Source organism: Cervus canadensis, chromosome 32 (genome assembly GCF_019320065.1).
Source record: "Cervus canadensis isolate Bull #8, Minnesota chromosome 32, ASM1932006v1, whole genome shotgun sequence".
NCBI classification, from domain to species: Eukaryota; Metazoa; Chordata; class Mammalia; order Artiodactyla; family Cervidae; genus Cervus; species Cervus canadensis.
The window spans coordinates 39,920,240-39,937,564 of record NC_057417.1 but is presented as its reverse complement, the minus strand read 5'-3'; the positions used below and the strand labels follow the sequence as shown (position 1 = coordinate 39,937,564).

Here is a 17,325-nt window from a genome sequence, read left to right as displayed (position 1 = left end):
TAGTCGCACACGGATGTGAGAGTTGGACCATAGGCTGAGCACCAAACAATTAATACTTTTGAACCATGGTGCCGAGAAGACTCTTGAGAGCCCCTCGGACAGCACGGAGATCAAACCAGTCCATCCTAAAGGAACTTAACCCTGAATGTTCATTGGACGAACAGATGTTGAAGCTGAAGCTCCAATACTTTGGCCACCTGATGCTAAGAGCCGACTCACTGGAAAAGACTTGGCTGATGGGAAAGACTGAAGGCAGGAGGAGAAAGGGGCAACAGAGGAGAAGATGGTTCGATGGCATCACTGACTCAATGGACATGAGTTTCAGCAAGTTCCAGGAGATGGTGAAGGACAAGGAAGCCTGGTGTGCTGTAGTCCATGGGGTCAAAAAGGGTTGGACATGACTGAGCGACTAATCAACAACCAAAAGAACATTTCAGCTGCATTTATAGGAAAGTCATCTGGAGAGACACGATCCCCAGAGTTCCCTGAGGTCGCACATGTGTGTTTGGGGGCCACAGCAGAAATCTTGGAGCTCTCGTTGCTGTAGATGCACGTTCTAAAGGCATTTGTGATGAGCCTGTCTTGTTTGTATAATACAGTTTCAAGCTTTATGCAAAAGATGAAGAACATGAGCAAGACCAGAGATGCCCGAGGCCCTTGAAGCTGAAGGCCATGCAGGGGGTCAGACCACCCTTCCCAGAGTCTGCTGGCCTCCTGAGGAGGCAGGAGGCCTTTAGTCCTCCGGTGCGAAAGTTCTCATCATCCATGGTTATCTCTGAAGCCGGATATCCAGCTCCGTCTTCCTTCCCTGCTGAAGGCACTGGGGCGCGTTCCTTCTGGGGGTTCTGCTGGCACCAGGGCCAAGCCTACACACAGAAAAGCTGACTGACGGTCACGAGCAAGAGAAGAAAGTCACGTACGGAAGCCAGGCTCTCAGCTAAGTCCTAAGACTGACACCTCCTCCCTGCAGCACTAAAGCCCCGAGGGCGGTGGAGGTGGGGACGGAAGTCTGCCTCACTCAGGACCCTGGTGCGCTCACGTGCGCTGTGCCCATGAAGACAGCCCCAGAAAGAGGGCCGAGCACACGGTGGGTGCTGCTGCATGTGAGCACCCACGCTCGCTGGAGCCCCGACCCGACCCCGAGCCCAGCAGAGCAGCCGAGTCACGAGACATGTCATGGTGGCCGCTGCCCTGGCGGCTCCCAGAAGCTCCAAGGCCGATGGCCGCGCAGGGAGGACAGGGGACCCCATGGAGTTGCAGGGGCATGTTAGGGGTCACCTGGCTGGTGGGATGGGATGGGGATGCCCTGGGCTGAGCCCCAGCCTCGCAGCAGAAACCACCTGCGGGGGTGGGGGGGTGGAGGGACCCACCGACCAGGTGCCGCCAGCCTCTGGCCCTCTGGCCTTGGTCCCCCCCATCAGTCATGGGCTGTAACCATCAATTACCAGAGAAAACCACAAACGGCTGCACGAAATTGTCCCAAAGCAGGGAACGCATAAACCTCCCAGGGACGAGGGCATCTGCAGGCACATCCGGCTCTCAGCACCCCCTCGGGCCCCTCCCGAGCCACCTCCAGGAGGCCCCCCTTCCGCCCCCTCCTCATTTTGGCGCCTCCAGGACTCTGGCTCTCCCACAGGAAGCCCATGGTCCCCGCAGACATCGCAGCTTCCTTCGGAAGTTGCTGGCTGGAGCCTGAGGTTGGCGGCGAGGGGAGCAAGTCCTGCTAATTGTGAGCAGCGATGACCGGCCGTCGGAAATGGGATGATTACATGCTCAGGGCGAAGCGCTGCACATGGCGACCTGACCTGAGTTACAGCTGCGGGGCGACTTCCCCAGGACTCGGCTCCAGGGTCCCCTCCACGGGCAGCTGCTAGACACTCAGCCCCCTTCCTGGCCGGGACCGTCTCCCTCACATTTGGGGTCCCCCAGGGTGAGAGGGATACCCTGACAAGCCCCAGGCCATGGAGGGGTGGACTCTCACACTCCTCCCTGAAGTTGGGGACCCACGGGCAGGTGGGGAAAAAGGCAAAGCTTCCAGCCCCTCCCTCTCTGAGATCCCATGCAAAGCAGCACACGGAGGGCAGTGGGGACCCCAGCTCGGCCCTCTGGGCAGGAGTCCCGGAGGGGAACCCCAGACAAGGCCTCAGCTCCTGGAGCTTGTTTGCAGGGGGAGGGGACAGGGCGGGAACAGCAGCCAGCGAGGGGCTCCGGCGCATCTGCGGGGTTGGAAGCCGGGGTGTTTATGGGCCAATTCCTGGGCCCTGTCCAGTGTCCAGAGGGCTCCTGGGCTGGCCAGCTGTGGCAGAAGCAGATGGAAGCACCCCTGTGGGGCTGGCTGTGCCCCCTGTGGGTCCCCAGTGCCAGGCAGAGAGCAGGGCTAGGGGACCATTCCTGAGCACTCAGGCATACAGTAGGTGCTTAGTGAAAGCAGGTGCTCTCCTGGGAGTGAGAAGCAAAGCGAATGAGGGAAGCTGCTCCCTCTCCCACTCCCTGCCCGGCCCTAAGGGGTTAACAGCAGACTGACAGGCAAGGCCCCCGTGCCAGCCCCTCCCCACCCCCATGCCATTCATCCGGTCCACACAGGGCTCCGTTGTCCACCAAGGCCCACGCTGGGAGGCGGGGACTTCAGGCCACCGTCTGAGCACACGCGGGCTCGGCAGGACCACAGAAGAGGCTGCTGGCCTGCTCACCGAGCTCCTGGGGCTGCCGGCTGGTTTGAGGGGCCCCCAGGATGGGGCTCTGGATGGGCCCACCCACCCCTGCCTCTCATTGGCCTCTGTCCGCAGTGGCAGCCAGGAATGTTGGCCCTGCCACTCCCCACTTGCGTGGCCCGGAGCCTCAGTGCCCCACCGCCCCAGCACCTCCCAGGGAGTCTGGGAGCGTGAAGTGGCCGTGTGGGTGGCAAACGTCCTCCCCTGCTCACATCCCTCCCAAAACCAGGGTCTCATCTGAAGCCAAGGTGCTGGACTCCTTGCAGCTGCCTGTGGCCAACTCTCCCCTCAAGGCTCCAGACCAGCCCCCTGGGCAGCCGGAGGATCACTTCCAAGACTAGCAGCCTTGGCTCATTTGTGCTGGTTTCAGGAACTTGCAGAGAGGGTGTCTGGTTAGAGTCAGAGGTCACTACACCCCAGGGAGCGTCCACTCGGGGCCAGAGGCCCCGGTGATGTGTCCGTGCTGTGAAGCCAGCCCCACCCTGGGCCCAGCACCCTCTCGCTGAGTTCCCAGGGCCCTGACCAGCAGCTCCCCCTCCTCAGCCAACCCACCCCCCCAGGCTGGCTCCGTGCCCTCAGGCCCCTGCGGAGCCTGGACCGACGGACGCTGGGAGCTTGCAGGAGTCTCTCCCACCTGGCGCCCCCGCACTTTCGCAGCCACCTCCTTGCGCCCTTGAACTTCTGCCCAAACCTCCCTTGTCCAGCCTTTCTGTCCTCTCCCTGGTCTGAATCAGCTTGGACCGGCACACACATCTTCCCGCCCTGAGGCCACCCCCCCACCCTGTCCAAAGGAGGGTGAGTAATTACGCTGCTGTGAACTGGAAACACTTCTCAGCTGCAGCGACAGAGCAAGCAGGTCCAGACTCCCACCCGGAGCCCACAGCTGCAGGCTGGGCCGCCTGCCTGGCGGCGGGGAGGGCCGAGGCCCTGGTGGGGAGGGTGGACCGTGAGGCCTGTCTGGGGCTCCCCTCCCCGCCCACTCATCAGTCACCCAAGGTCAGACACTGAGGGACGGGCCGAGAGAGGGACAGAGGGACAAACGCTGATAGATGAGGATGGACTGATGGACAGACGCCGGGTGGATGGACTGGTGGACGGGTGAATGGCGGACAGATGGATGTTTGGATGAATGGATGGACGGACAAATGAACCAAATTAACAGGGCCTGGGAAGCAGTGGTCTGGCCGCGGTCGGGGGGGTGGTGCAGAGCCTTCAGCTCCTTCCTCAGGGGTTCATGGTGGCAGAAGCACCGGCTGGGGGCTGAGCCCAGCCCTCGCCTGAGTCATCCTAACCTGCCTCTGAACTCGGTGAGGGGGTCCTACAGGTGAGCACATCCCACATGGCCCCACAGCTTCCTGGGCTCTTTCTTTCAGAGGTCAGGCAGCAACCTCTGTCCCCCTGGGTGACGGGCACCCAGGACAGGAAGGCTCTGGGTGGATTCCAGTCCTTGTCACATCCGGATCCCTCTGTGTGCCTGGCCACGGGGGGCTGAATGGTGCCCCCAAATTTGTGTTTGCCAGAACCTGTGATGGGGCCATGTTTGGGAAAGGGGTCTCTGCAGACACAATGAAGCTAAGGCTCCCCGGATGAGGTCATCCTGAATTGCCCTGGCCAGCCCCAAATCCAGCGCCAAGTCTTCAAAAGAGATGGAAGAGACACCCAGGGAAGAGGTGGCTGCTTGCCGAGGAGCATGGAGGATTGCCAGCTTCCACCCAAGAGCCTCCTCCCCCAACCTGGGGGTGCTGCTCGTCCCCTGTCCCCCAAGCCTGGCCCCAGCCATGGAGACTGGGCACCCGGTTCACCGGCTACACCCAGCACCTGTCCTGGGCGTCTCCCCAAACCCTGAGCCCCAGGCAGCAGCTCCGCCAGCCCCACCCCACACCCAGCCCTGGGGAGGGGGCCTGGAGGAAGGCTGTGGGGGGCAGGGGCTGCTCTGCCTGGGGGGGCAGGCGCTCCACGCCCCCATCGAGGGGAACTCAGCTCCCCCTGATGAAAGCGCCTTGGGAGGGGTTCTCTTTCTCGGTAGGACCCTGAATGAGGGGCCATCCTGCTGGGAAGCCTCATACTGACCCCACGGCCCAGGGCCACAGTTTTCGACGGCCCCACCTCCATCTGAAGCCTCCTGAGGACGAGGACACAGGCAAGCGCTCGCACCCAAGTCCGGCTGTGTCCTCAGGCATCTAGGCCGTGGGAGTGCCCTCCACCCGGCCCCCAACCCCTCCTCCCAGACAGGCCCTGGTACAGGTCGACACGGGCCAGGCTGAGTGGCAAGGGGTCTTCTCAAGGGCTACGAGCACAAGGGTCCAGGCTCACCCCGGAGCCCGGGGCTCAGGGCACAGTGCCTGTGGCAGGGCTCCCAGCGGGGACCCCAGCCCAGCCCTCAGGGTGCCCTGGGAGCTCTACAGGCCTCCCTGGCCTCCCCACCCTCTGAGGTCATTTTCCGCTTGGCCCACACCCGCTGGAAAAAGAGACCAGGACACCTCACTGCCAAGCCAGGGGGGCCGCTGGGAAACAGCGGGAACCCGACCAGGCAGCAATTTAAACCAGGAGGCGCAGCCCGCCAGGGGAGGGACTGTCGGGGCCAGCGGGCGCCCCGCAAGGACAGGGGCCTCCCCTGGCCCCGCCGTGGGGCGACGCCACCCCACCGGCCCCATGGCACAGTCTTACAGGCTCACCGCGCTCTCGGAGCGCGGCCTCACTCACACCCAGTGGCCCAGATCCGGGCTGGTCTGTGAGCCCCACCAGCAGGGGGTGGGCGGGTCAGCTACTCATTCCTGGGGCCACTGGAGCAAAGGACCACAGGCTGGACGGCCTGAAACAACAACACTCATCTCTCGAAGTCTGCAGCCTGATGTCCAAAATCGAGGTGTTGCAGGGCCGGGCTCACCCAAGCCTCCAGGGAGGGCCCTTCCCACCTCGTCCAGCCTCTAGGCAGCTGGCGTCCCCGGGCTTGTGGCCACGTCCCTCCAGCCTCTGCCTCGTGGTCACTGGCCACCCTCCTCCCCAGTGTCTTTTGGCTCTCCCTTTTATCGCAAGGACACTAGCCACCCTCCCCCAACCACGCCAGTCCGACCTCAACACAACCTGCTTGGACTGTAAAGACCCTATTTGCTGAGCAAAGTCACTCTCTGAGGTTCTGGGTGGATTCTGAGGGGCCTGTGCAGCGTCCCAGGATGTGAGCAGAGCCCCTGAGTCAGGAAGCTGCCTCTGACAAACACGGAGCAGCTTACAGAGACCAGGCCACACGGTGCCAGGGCAGGCAGCAGCTGGTCCTGAAGCCCAAGCGCAGCTGAGTGTCAGGAGCCGCTGGAGGCCGGGGCAGACCCACTGGAGGCCGGGAGCCGTTTCTGGATGCTCAGCTCAGGCTCGTTCTCACTGTGGTGCCACCATCATCGCCGCCTGTCTCAGAACGTCCTCTGTCCTCATCTTCCCCAACTGAGCACCATCACCACGTGCATCTGAAATACCATCCCTGCCACGTGTAATCAATACTAAAATCATTAATGAGGTGGCTTATGTTTTCCTCATTTATTTTTCTGAAGATTTTTTGATGTGGACCACCTTCAAAGTCTTTATTTGCACATTGCTTCTGTTTTATGTTTTGTTTCCTTGGCCAGGAGGCATGTGGGATCTTAGTTCTCCAACCAGGGATCAAACCTGCACCCCCTGCAATGGAAGGCAGGGTCTTGACCACTGGGCCCCCAGGGAAGTCCCAGAGACGTTAAAACCAGTTTTACTGAAATATAACTCACATGCCATACAGTTCACCCACTGAAAGTCTGAACTTCCATGGCTTTTAATATATTCAGAGCGATGTAACCATCTCCTCAGTCAATTTTATTTTACTTATTTTTTACTTTTTAAATACTTTGTTTGGCTGTGCTAGATCTTAGTTGCGACCCACAGGACCTTAGTTACCAGGGATCGTACCCAGCTGCCCTGCACTGGAGCGCAGAGTCTCAGCCACTGGACCACCAGGGAAGTTCCTCCACAGTCAGTTTGAGAAAATTTTCATCCCCACAAAGAGCAGCCTTCCCCAGAGCCCCTACCCCTCCCAGCGCCGGCACCACTGAGCCCCGCTCTCCCTCCGTGGACATGCCCGTTGTTGATGCTTCTCAATGTGAACCGCACACTGCACAGTCTTCCGCGTCCGGCTTCTCTCACTGAGCATCACATCTTTGAGGTTCATATTGGGGTAGCCTGTGTTAGCGCTTCATTCCCTCTTTCGCCTGCGTAATGTCCCATCACGCGGGCTGCCACGTTACGTTCTTGCTCTCGGTCTCGCGAACCTGGTGAGCATGTCACACGGAGGGCCCGTCTCAACGTGGACAGGACACATTGCGGGGCTGCAGCCCTGGGTGGCCCCTTCAAGCCCTGACTGTCCAACAGCTGACCATGCTGTGCCTGAGACTGCACCAAGACAGGGTGAAGTCAACAGCTCTGATGTTTCAGAAAGGAGACCGTCCTCAAAGATGTTTTCCGACTGGCTCCTTGCCTTTGGTTTTCTAACACAACAGCTTGCATCTCGGGGCAGGTGGGTGGGAGGCCTGTCACGTCCTTTCAGGTGAGGGGTCCTGACCACACCGTCACGCTGCTTGAGAGGGGCTGGGGCACGGGGACAGTGTGCCTGGACCAGAAGCCACTGCCTCGCTCCCAAGAGATGAGGACACTGCCTATAGCTCTCCTCCGAGGGTGCCCCCTGGGTCTCAGCTGTGTCCACGGGGACATCAGCCTCAATGCCCCAGGGACGGTGGCTTCTCAGAGGTGCCCGGCGTCCTGGTCGAGCCCTGGCCCACGGGGTCATGTCCACCCACTCCCTGCCTGCAGGCAAGGCCACTAGAGTGTCCACATCTGGCTGTGACCCGGGGGTAGGCACACAGACCCTTTTGCCCTCAGCCCCCCACCATCCCAGCACTCCAGTCTCCACTGAGTCTGGATCCCATGCCAGCCCGGGGGCTGGGTGCTGGTGCCCCTTTTACAGACGGGGAAACTGAGGCTCGGGGTCAGGTCAGGGTCAGGTCAGGGTCAGCCCCATTCTGTGGGGCCGCACTGACTCAAACCCAGGGTGTTTGGCTGGCTCCTGTGTCCTCTGCCTCCTGATTAACACTCATCGTGACCACTCCTCACACATGGGGTCTTGCCCCGCCCTCAGCACAGCCAGGGGTCGGTGTGGTCACTTCACATCTGAGGACCAAGGCTCTGAGAGACCCGAGACCCCGGGGACCAGCCGCCCTCCAGCTCCCCACTTGGTGCATGGACAGCGAGCACTGTGGGGCAGGGTGCGTCCACAGGAGGAAACTGAGGGCCGGCGAGGGCCCTGCAGCGCCCGGCAGGCTGGTCTGCCCCGGTGTCAGCCTGAGCCGCCCCTCAGGGCAGCTCCGCAGCTCCTCCAGGAGGCCTGATGTCCGCAACCAGGCTCCAGCTTGGTGGGTCAGCGCGCAGGGTCAGCGGCCTCCAGCCCCAGCCAGCGTCTCAGGGCTGAGGGACAAGGAGGGTCTTATCTGAGGCCCCTGACCAACCCAGACGCCCTGGGGTGGAGCACCACACTCCCTCCAGGAAGCAGAAGCCTGGGTCCCTGGCCCGGGACGTCCTGACAGAGGGCGCTCGCCCACCAGGAGGGGCTGCCTGCCCGCCAGCTCTGCGTCCCCACCCCCAGCCCCCCAGAACGGGGAGCTGGGCACCTGTGAGTCACCCCAGGGAATGCCATGGCACGTCCAGCAGGGTGGGGCCTCTGGGCCCCACTGCTCTTGCTAGAAGCAGAAGGAGCATCCTGTAGAGGTGCCCGGCCGCTGGCCAAGTGGACTCCGGGGTGTTTTCCAGGCAGATCAGGAAGTGAAATCGCTCCTCAGGCTCTGGGGCTGGGGCAGGGGAGGCACGGCCAGCCCCCAGGGAGGGAAAGGAGACCCCCACCACGGACTCACCTTTACCGGGGCCCCGCTGGCTGCACCCCCGGACCCTGCTCCCAGCGTCCTGCTGCTAGGAGCCGTGTGCTGGGCAGTCAGGGAGTCCGCCACGCCACGCCTGGGTGGGAGGGACAAAGGACACCTTTCAGGGTGAGGCCCGTCCCTGCAGAGCTGAGCCCAGGCTGGAGCAAGGGCGGGGGGGGGGGGCAGTCAGACCCCGAGGGAGGTGCAAAGACCCCAGTTCTGGGGGCAGGAACCTGACCAACGAGCTCAGGCTGAGCTGAAGAACCACAGAGGGATCTGAGCCCCCTGACCAGACCTGGAGGGCTGGACGAGGTGCAACACAAAGCCCACTGCCCCTCCCCCACGGCGGCCTGCACAGAATCCCCTGTGCACCCTGCATTCCAGCCAGGAAAACCCCGCTTCCCTCTCTCTGCTGGGGTTTGCCCAGAAGCAGAAGTGTATTCAGGTCACCTGAGAGCCTGATGAGGGTCACGGCGAGGTGAGGGTCGTGGCGGGGTGAGGGTCACGGCGGGGTGAGGGACACAGCCTTCCGCACCACGCCCCTGACAGGCCCCTGGGCCAGATCCACTGCTTGAAGTTCAGGGAACCCCCAACACCATGGCTCGAAGTGAAACCCGGGGACCTCGACGGCAGAGCCGCTTCCTTCTGGGTGGAGGGGACACGGGTCAAGGATGAGGTCTCCACATCTCTGAACCTGTGTCAGCCTGGCTGCGGACCCTGGCGAGCTGGGTCCCTCTCCCAAATTGGGGGCAGCGTCTGCTGGGTCCGCCCTCTGCCCCCCTGGCGCCAGGCCTGCCTGCTGGGGAGGGGCTGCGGCCAATTAATCTATCAGTTCCTGGTGTACCCTGGCTCCAAGCCCCGAAGAGGCCAGTAGCCGCTCACGTGGAGCCCGCGGGTGGGCTGATAACACAGCCCCTCCTGGGAGGACCCTGCCAGCGGACTGGAGCCAGGGCCAGAGTTCAAACTCATTAGCACACTCAGAGCTCAAGGCGGGCCGAAGGATGCCCTCCCGCCCTGACCTCCCGGGTCTCCTCGGGAAGGATCGTGGCCCTCCTCCCCCTGCCGCAGTCACCGGGCCCTGGCCCCACCCACCCTGAGCATCAGCCCGCCAGTTCGTGCGGCCCTAGGGGTGAGGCCAGAATGCAGACCAGGGCTGCCCCAGGTTCCCCACGGCTCACCCCCAGCCTTCACCCCTGCGCCTGGAAGGCCCCCCAGAGACGGTGTCCTCAGACCCGAGGTGGCGGGAGACGTCTGCGCACAGACCACCCCCCAGCTGCTGGCCTGCCACACGGCAGCACACACACTCCATACACGTGTGCACACCCTGCTCTGAGCACAGCGTGGAGAGGAGCTGCAGAGACCCTCAGACCAACATCCTTCATTTGCCTCGCGAGTCCCGGTGCAGAGGCTGTTTTTCTGGCCGGGTTGGGGGGCCTGGCTGGGGGGAGGTGGTGTGTTGCCCCTGACCCAGAGAAGAGCCTGGGGGACAGAGAAACTGTCAGAGCACTGCTCTGGGAGGAGAGTCTGCACCTTCAGAGGGTCTCTACCCCAGGTTGGGACGCCCTCGCAGGCTGGGCACGAGGCTGCCTGGGGCTCTTAAACACCCCGGCCCCAGACCTGCGACCTGTCCATGTGCAGGGCAGGGCAGGTGTCGCCACACCCTGGGGAGGGCTGCTGCCCTCACGGAATTCCAGGGCACTGGGAGTGGTGGCCACGCCCCCCGGAGGCCACCCCAAGAGCTGGTCCAGGACAGCTGCTGGCATCCCTCAGGCCACGTCTGCAGGTGGGCCAGCCCCGGCCTCGCACACCTGGACTCCAGGTGACCTGATTACCGAGCTCACACACCCTCGGGGGGCGGGCCACTGGGCTCCACTGTCTCAGCCAAACCCTGGTACCTCCAGACCGCAGTGAGACAACCGTGAGCATCTCAGGGGCCCCATCAAGAGTGGCACGGTCCCCACAATTCCTGAAGATGCAGTTAGAGAGGAGGTAGAGGCCAGCACGGCTGTCCAGGCGGACCCCAGCCGCTCCAGCACCTTCCGCCCGGGACTCAGATGGCTCTGCCATCCATCCATGTGGGTGCAGACAGCTGAGGATGGTGGACTAGGGTGCAGGGGAGCCTGTGGGCCCAGCCGTCAGCTCGCCAGGGGCCAGGACGCCAGCCCGGCCAGCCGTTGCCCTGTCTGCCGCCGGCCCGCGGCGCGGCACGCTGGGACTCAGCTGCCTTCTGAGAGCAGGGTCCCCTGCTTGCTGGTTTGTGGCCGCCTTAATCCCGCACTAATTAGATTTCTGCTTTGGTGGTGAAAGGGCCCCGTGCGTGCCAGCCCCCGGGCAGCCCAGCCCTCGGCTTGTTTTGCACAGAATTTTAATTGTTTCCAAATTAATCCTTGGACTCAGTGAGCTCAGCGCAGATAAGCCGTCGCAGGGAGGGGAGCAGCCGCCTTCCCATCTCCCGGCCGGGGCTGCCGCCTCCGGCAGGGAGACGAAGGGAGGCCGAGCCTCGGACATGACGCGATCGCCCAGAAATGTCCAGGCCTTCTCTCGCCTCCGCATCCGAGGACACGGCTGGGCTGCCCGGCCCGGGGACTTTTCCTTCTGTTTGCTCTTGGCTCAGCTCCTCTCCTAATCCTATTTTCGCCAGTTTCTATCCAATTTAATACAGCTTCTGTAAGTCAAAATTAATTACCCTGTGTGCTCCCAGCTCTCCGTCTCCGCTCACTGTTCCGGGGCTAGGCTCAGAAACGAGGGGCTTGGAGGGCAGGCAGGTGCAGGAAAGGAAGACAGCCCCACACCTGGAGGACGCTTTGGGGCCCCACTTCTGCCCCAGGGAGCCCCGCCAAGCTAAAGGGGCCAGATCCCAACGCCGCAGCAAGAAGGACCAGCCTCTCCCTCCAGGAAGCCTTCCCTGATGGCCTTGGCCTCCCTCAGCTCTGCTGACAGCCACATGTGCCAACACCGAGCCTGCACTCCCCACTACCCTCAGGGAAGGACCCATGAAGGATTCACCTTACGAAATGTGTCCATTACAGTCAGATGAAAAAAGGAATAGATACCAAAAGCATAGATGACAAAAGAAAAAAAAATAGATAAAGGACTTCAGCAAACTAAAAACTAGCACGCTGAAAGATCCCTGGTGGCATAAGAATCCACTTGCCAATGCAGGGGGCACAGGTTTATTCCCTGGTCCGGGAGGGTTCCATGTGCCACGGAGCAGGTAAATCTGCTCGCCACAATTGCTGAGCCTGTGCGCTGCAACTATGGAAGCCCTGAGCTCTGCAACAAGAGAAGCCACTGCAATGAGAAGCCCGTGCACAGCAAACAAGAGCGGTCCTCGCTCACCACAACTAGAGAGAGCCTGGATGTGTAGCAACGCAGACCTAGCACAACCAAAAAATAAACAAACTAAAAAAAAAAAAAAAAACAATTTGTGCTGCAAAGTCACCATCAGGAGAAGGAGAGGACAACCTGCAGGTCAGGAGATGTTTGCATCAAGTTTCTGATGAAGGAGTGGTAAAGCGGTCTAGAATAGACAGAGAACTCAAACAACGCAACAACAGGAAGACAAACCGCCTACTTTAAAAATGGGTAAAGGATTTGAACAGACATTTCTCCAAAGGAGACACACAAGTGGCCAGTGAGCACATGAAAAGATTCTCAACATCATCACTCATTCAGAAAATGCAAACTAAAACCACAATAAGATACCACCTCGCACGCACTAGGAAGGCCGGGATCAAGAAACAAAACAAAACAACCCCAGAAAATGACGCGTGTTGGGGAGGATGTGGTCGTGGAAGCCTGTGCCCTGCTGGTGGGGATGGGAACGGCGCGGCCCCGGGAAAGACAGTTACGGCGCCTCCTCCAGAGGACAGACACAGAGCTGCCATGAGACCCACGATTCCAGGTGGGCACCCAATATAATGGGAAACACGTCCACACAGGAACTTCTGCACACGTGTGCACAGTGTGACTCACACCAGCCCGAAGTGGTAAAACAGCCCAAACGTCCATCAGAGGCAAGGACGACCCTAAAGTGGTCCATCCACGCAGTGGAGTCTGATTCAGCCACAGAAGGAAGCGCTGCTACACGCTACACATGGGTGAACCTCAAAAACATTCCACTCAGTGACGTAAGCCAGATACAGAAGGACACGTACTGTGTGGTTGCCCCTCCATGAAATGTCAGAACAGGCAAATCCACCGAGACAGAACGTGGACTAGTGGTTGTCTAGGGAGAGGGGCTGAGGGAGTACTGGTCGAGGGGTGGGGGGTCTCCTTCAGCGAATAATGAATTGTTCCAAAACTGGCTGTGATCCTGGCTGCCTGACTCCAGTATCTGTCATGAGTATCAAGAACCACTGAGTCTTACACTTTAAAATGGCGAATCTTATGTAGATGAAGTACGTGTGCGTGCTGCGTCGTTTCAGTCGTGTCCAACTCTTTGCGACCCCATGGACTGTAGCCCACCAGGCTTCTCTGTCCATGGGATACTCCAGGCAAGAATACTGCAGTGGGTTGCCATGCCCTCCTCCAAGGAAATCTTCCCAATCTGGGGATCAAACCCGCATCTCTTATATCTTCTGCATTGGCAGGTCGGTTCTTTACCACTGCACCACCTGAGAAGCCCACAGGTGAAGTATATTAATAAAAGCGATTAATAAGAAATGAATAATGAAAAAAAAGAGAAATGAATAATGAGTGGAGAGAGGAAGAGGAAATACCAAAAGAAACCAACACGTTCAGGGAGTGCCCAGAGCCCCCAAGGCAGGTTGAGCTGGGTCACACCCTCTGCTTGAAGCTTCCTGGTGGGCAGGGCAAAGACGGAAACACACTCACGATGATGCCCTTTGCTTCCAGGCACTTCTCTCGTGTCAGCCAAGTTCGACCCCAGCAGAGTGGGCAGGAGGCTGGCTTCACAGCTGAGAACCCCGAGGCACACCCAAGGTCACCGGCTGGCCAACAGCAGAGCCCAGGCAGGCACTCTGCACAGCCGGCAGCTTCCCCACCTGCTGCTGCGTCCATGGGGGTGTGCACGGCCACCGGCAGCAAGAGGTGCCACGTGGGGCCTTTCCAAAGGCGGCTCGGTAACCTGGTCTTGAAGGCGGGGAGGGAGGGGGTCCACCCCGCACAGGGAGACACACCGGGACCAGCCCGGTGTCCTCTGCACAGAGGGCAGCGTTGGGAGCAGCCCCAGGGAGCACCTCCAGGGCTCATTACAGATGGCTGCTGGCCAGAGAGGCTGCCTCCGGTCACCACCGTGACTAAAGCCTAAAGAATGCTTGAAGCCTTGAGGCTTTTACGAAAGGACTGTTCCCGAGGGTGTTTGGGAGCGTCTTGGTCCCTGGGTGGGGAGACCCTGGCTCCTGAGGTCGTCGGCCAGGCCCCCTCGGACATGCTCACAGAAGCAGGCACCCCGTGGTGCAACCCTCCAGACACAGCTGTCTCTCCGAGGCCCTGAGCCCTCGGGGGGGGTCTGGGCTTGTGGTCTCAGTGGTGTCTTCCTCTTCACCACTTTTCCCTGGCCGAGGGGGGAGCGGGCGCCAGGAGGCCACAGTTCCCACGGCCAGCGGCCCCTCGGAGGCCTCCCCAGAAGCCCTGGCTGGGCTCCCCCAGAGGGGGAGGCCGGGGTCCCCACAGTCTGCACTTCACCCGCTCTCTTTCCTGGGGCCCTCAGCACAGGGCTCTGCCCCATCCTCAAAAGCCCAGCATTGTGGTCCCACAGGCGACAAGTTGACCCCAGGTCTCCAGCAGTGCTCAGCTCGGGGGCCAGGGCCCCGCAAACCCCAAGGCCCTTTGCCAAAGGGAGCCACGTTGCTGCCTGCAGCCCGCTTCCCTCTACGGGACCCAGGCAGGAGGGAGCGCCCAGCCCTGCAGCGACCCCGCCTGGCGTTTAGACGAGTGGTCAGGCCTGACCTCCGATGGCCGAGCTCTGAAGGACCCCTGGGGTGGATGGGAGGGCAGGAGGCTCCCCGGGGCACGGCAGGGTCTGTCCTGGGGCCTGTCCAGTTGCTGACAGATCCTGGGTGCCAGGCCGTAAGTCCCAGTCTCCCCACGTGCGCTGTGTCTACAACCTTCCCCAAGGATTCCGGTCTCCTGGGTTAGGGTTCACCCCGCTCGGGCATAACCACCACTTAGCTTCACTATTAATGCAATGACTGTGTTTCCAAATGAGGCCCACCTGGAGGTCCCGGGGGGTCAATGCTTCAGCACAGGGATTCAGGGACACATAGGTCAGCCCTTAACACTCCTGCCAGAATTGTACCATCAACACGACTTGCATCTGGGGAGTGGCGCTCACCCAACACCAGTGCCGGCCTGGGAGCAGACTCGGCGTGAGTGCAGCTCTCCCGGGCTTGGCGCGGGGAGGGTGGGGGGGGGGCGGTTTGGGTCATGGTTCCTAGGGGTGCCAAGTCCCCATGGGCCACACTGGGACCAGAGAGCATCTGGGTGGGCCCGGTGTCATCTCAGGGGTCTTCAGACGTAGAAGGGGGGCCAGGGAGACGCGATGCAGTGAGAAGGACCCGACCAGCCATTTCTAGCTGTGAACGTGGAGGAGGGGCCACAAGCCAGGGACGGAGCGCCTGCAGACACTGGAGAAGGCAGGGCGCGTGTTCAGCCCTGAGCCTCTGAGGAGCCCAGCCTGTAGACACTCCGATCTCAGCCGCTGAGGCCCAGGTGGGGCTCGCGACCGCCAGCCTTGGAGAAAATGAGCTGCCATCCTAAGGCGCTGAGTGTGGTGGTTTATTAACCAGCGCACCCCTGCCCACCAAGGCCCCAGGAACCCACCACCAGGCCCAGAGCCCTGAGCCGCCATGCGGATCCAGCAAACCAGGCACACAGGGTTCTGACCGAGCACCGGCCCAGCGCCACGGATGGTTCTGCAGGACGGCCACACACCTGACGCCATGAAAGGCCATGCTCCACGAGCGCCATCTCAGTAAGGACAGCGCACCTTGCTGGATGACAGGGGCTCCGAACGTGCCTGTCCTCATGGCTGGGGCCTGGGGCCGCCTTGGGGGCCCTGGAGCTCATGGGGGCCCATGGGCGCCCTCCTGTACCACCCTGGGCCCTGGAGGCCTCTGTCCTTCGCCAACCCCAGCCTGAGAGCCAGCCAGCCCAGCTGCTCCGAGCAGATGCAGCCACAGAGGATGGGCCCAGACCCCACACACACGGCCCTGAGCTCTGGTCATGAGCAGCACCCGGGGCAGCGGCTGCCAGCAGGCAAGGGCACCGTTTCCAGCGCTTGGACTTGTGGGGTCAACCGCCCCAAACTCTAAGCTTGGGCAGCAGGGGCTGTGCTCCGGGCCAGCCCCCTGCTCAGACGGGGAGACTGCGGCTCACAGGGCCAGGGGACACCAGCTCAGAGGCCCACGCCTGAATCCCCACCCCCAGGGACAGCTGAATCATCCCCCTGTGGACAGACTCAGGGAGTGGCCATGAGGCGGGTAGACACCCACAGAGTTCAGACTGCTACTGGGTGGGGCGTCTGGACCTCGGCCCCCACCTCCCAGGAGCTGGAAACAGCTGCTGCAGAACTATCAGGCCTGGAGGAGCCTCAGGCCCCTGGCCTGTCTCCAGGAAGCACAGCTCGGATGGGTCTCCAGCGCCTACCCCTTATCAAGTGAGCATGGCTCCCCCTGGAACACCTCCAGCCAGCCACTGCCCATTCCCACAGGCCTCACCTGTCCCACTCACCCCACGTCCTCCTGGGCAAGGTGCCCAGGGCCTCACACTGCTCAGAAACAGAGCTTCACCCAGGCCCAGGGCCCACCTCCCAGCCCAGCTCCTCAGAGCCTAGCACACAGTCGGGCCCCCTCAACACCTGTCACACGCAGGCAGAGGGAGGGTCTCCTGGCCGCTGGGGCTCTGAGCAGAATTGGACTGCTCCCCTGGGCCCCACCAGCCTGTGCTCCCCGCCCCTGGCCAGCTCCTGGAGCCGCTGGAGGTCAGAACAGCCCAGGAGAAGCCACTGGGGGTCCGGACACCCTGTGGGTCTGGGGCAGCTGGGGCATTTGAGTAGGAAGACTCTGGCACCTGCTTCAAAGGCAGAGGAGGGTGCAAAGGGACTCACGTTGTGCCTGCTACCTGAATGGGTCCCTGTGTGTGCAAATGCACGTGGGCACAGGTGTGTACACACGTATGCAGGTGAGCTCAGCACTGTGTACACGTGTGCCCACCGTGTGCCTGTGTGTGCACATGCGTGTGGGCACAGGTATGTACACACGTACGCAGGTGAGCTCAGCACTGTGTACACATGTGCCCACCGTGTGCCTGTGTGTGCACATGCATGTGGGCACAGGTGTGTACACACATATGCAGGCGAGCTCAGCACTGTGTACACGTGTGCCCACCGTGTGTGCACATGCATGTGTGCATAAGCTCGGCACTGTGTGCCCATGTGTGTACACGTGTGCACACACATGTGCAGGAGAGCTCAGCACTGTGTGCACACATGTGCATACACATTTGTGCATATAACTTGGGAGTGCTCCGGAGAGCTTTGGGAGCCATGGAGGACCCAGCCCAGCCCCAGGATCCCTGTGGGCCATGGCCACATGTCCTCCATGGATACTGCTGGAACCCGGGCCTGGGGTGGGCTAGGCAGGCCCCTGGGCCCTCACCCCCTCAGCCGTCCCCCTGCTTGCTCTGTTGCCGTGGGAGGACCTGTTGGGGGGCAATGGCACAAA

General features: G+C 61.6%; 1 long non-coding RNA gene across 1 annotated transcript; it reads right to left on the bottom strand.

Moving 5' to 3' along the window:
• Positions 1–6,543: 6,543 nt before the first annotated feature.
• On the bottom strand, positions 6,544–9,274 carry LOC122433586. Its single transcript, XR_006267123.1, has 3 exons — positions 9,089–9,274; positions 8,633–8,732; positions 6,544–8,189 (listed from the first exon to the last, which is right to left on the bottom strand). It is a non-coding gene; the product is annotated as an uncharacterized LOC122433586 (long non-coding RNA).
• Positions 9,275–17,325: the final 8,051 nt, after the last annotated feature.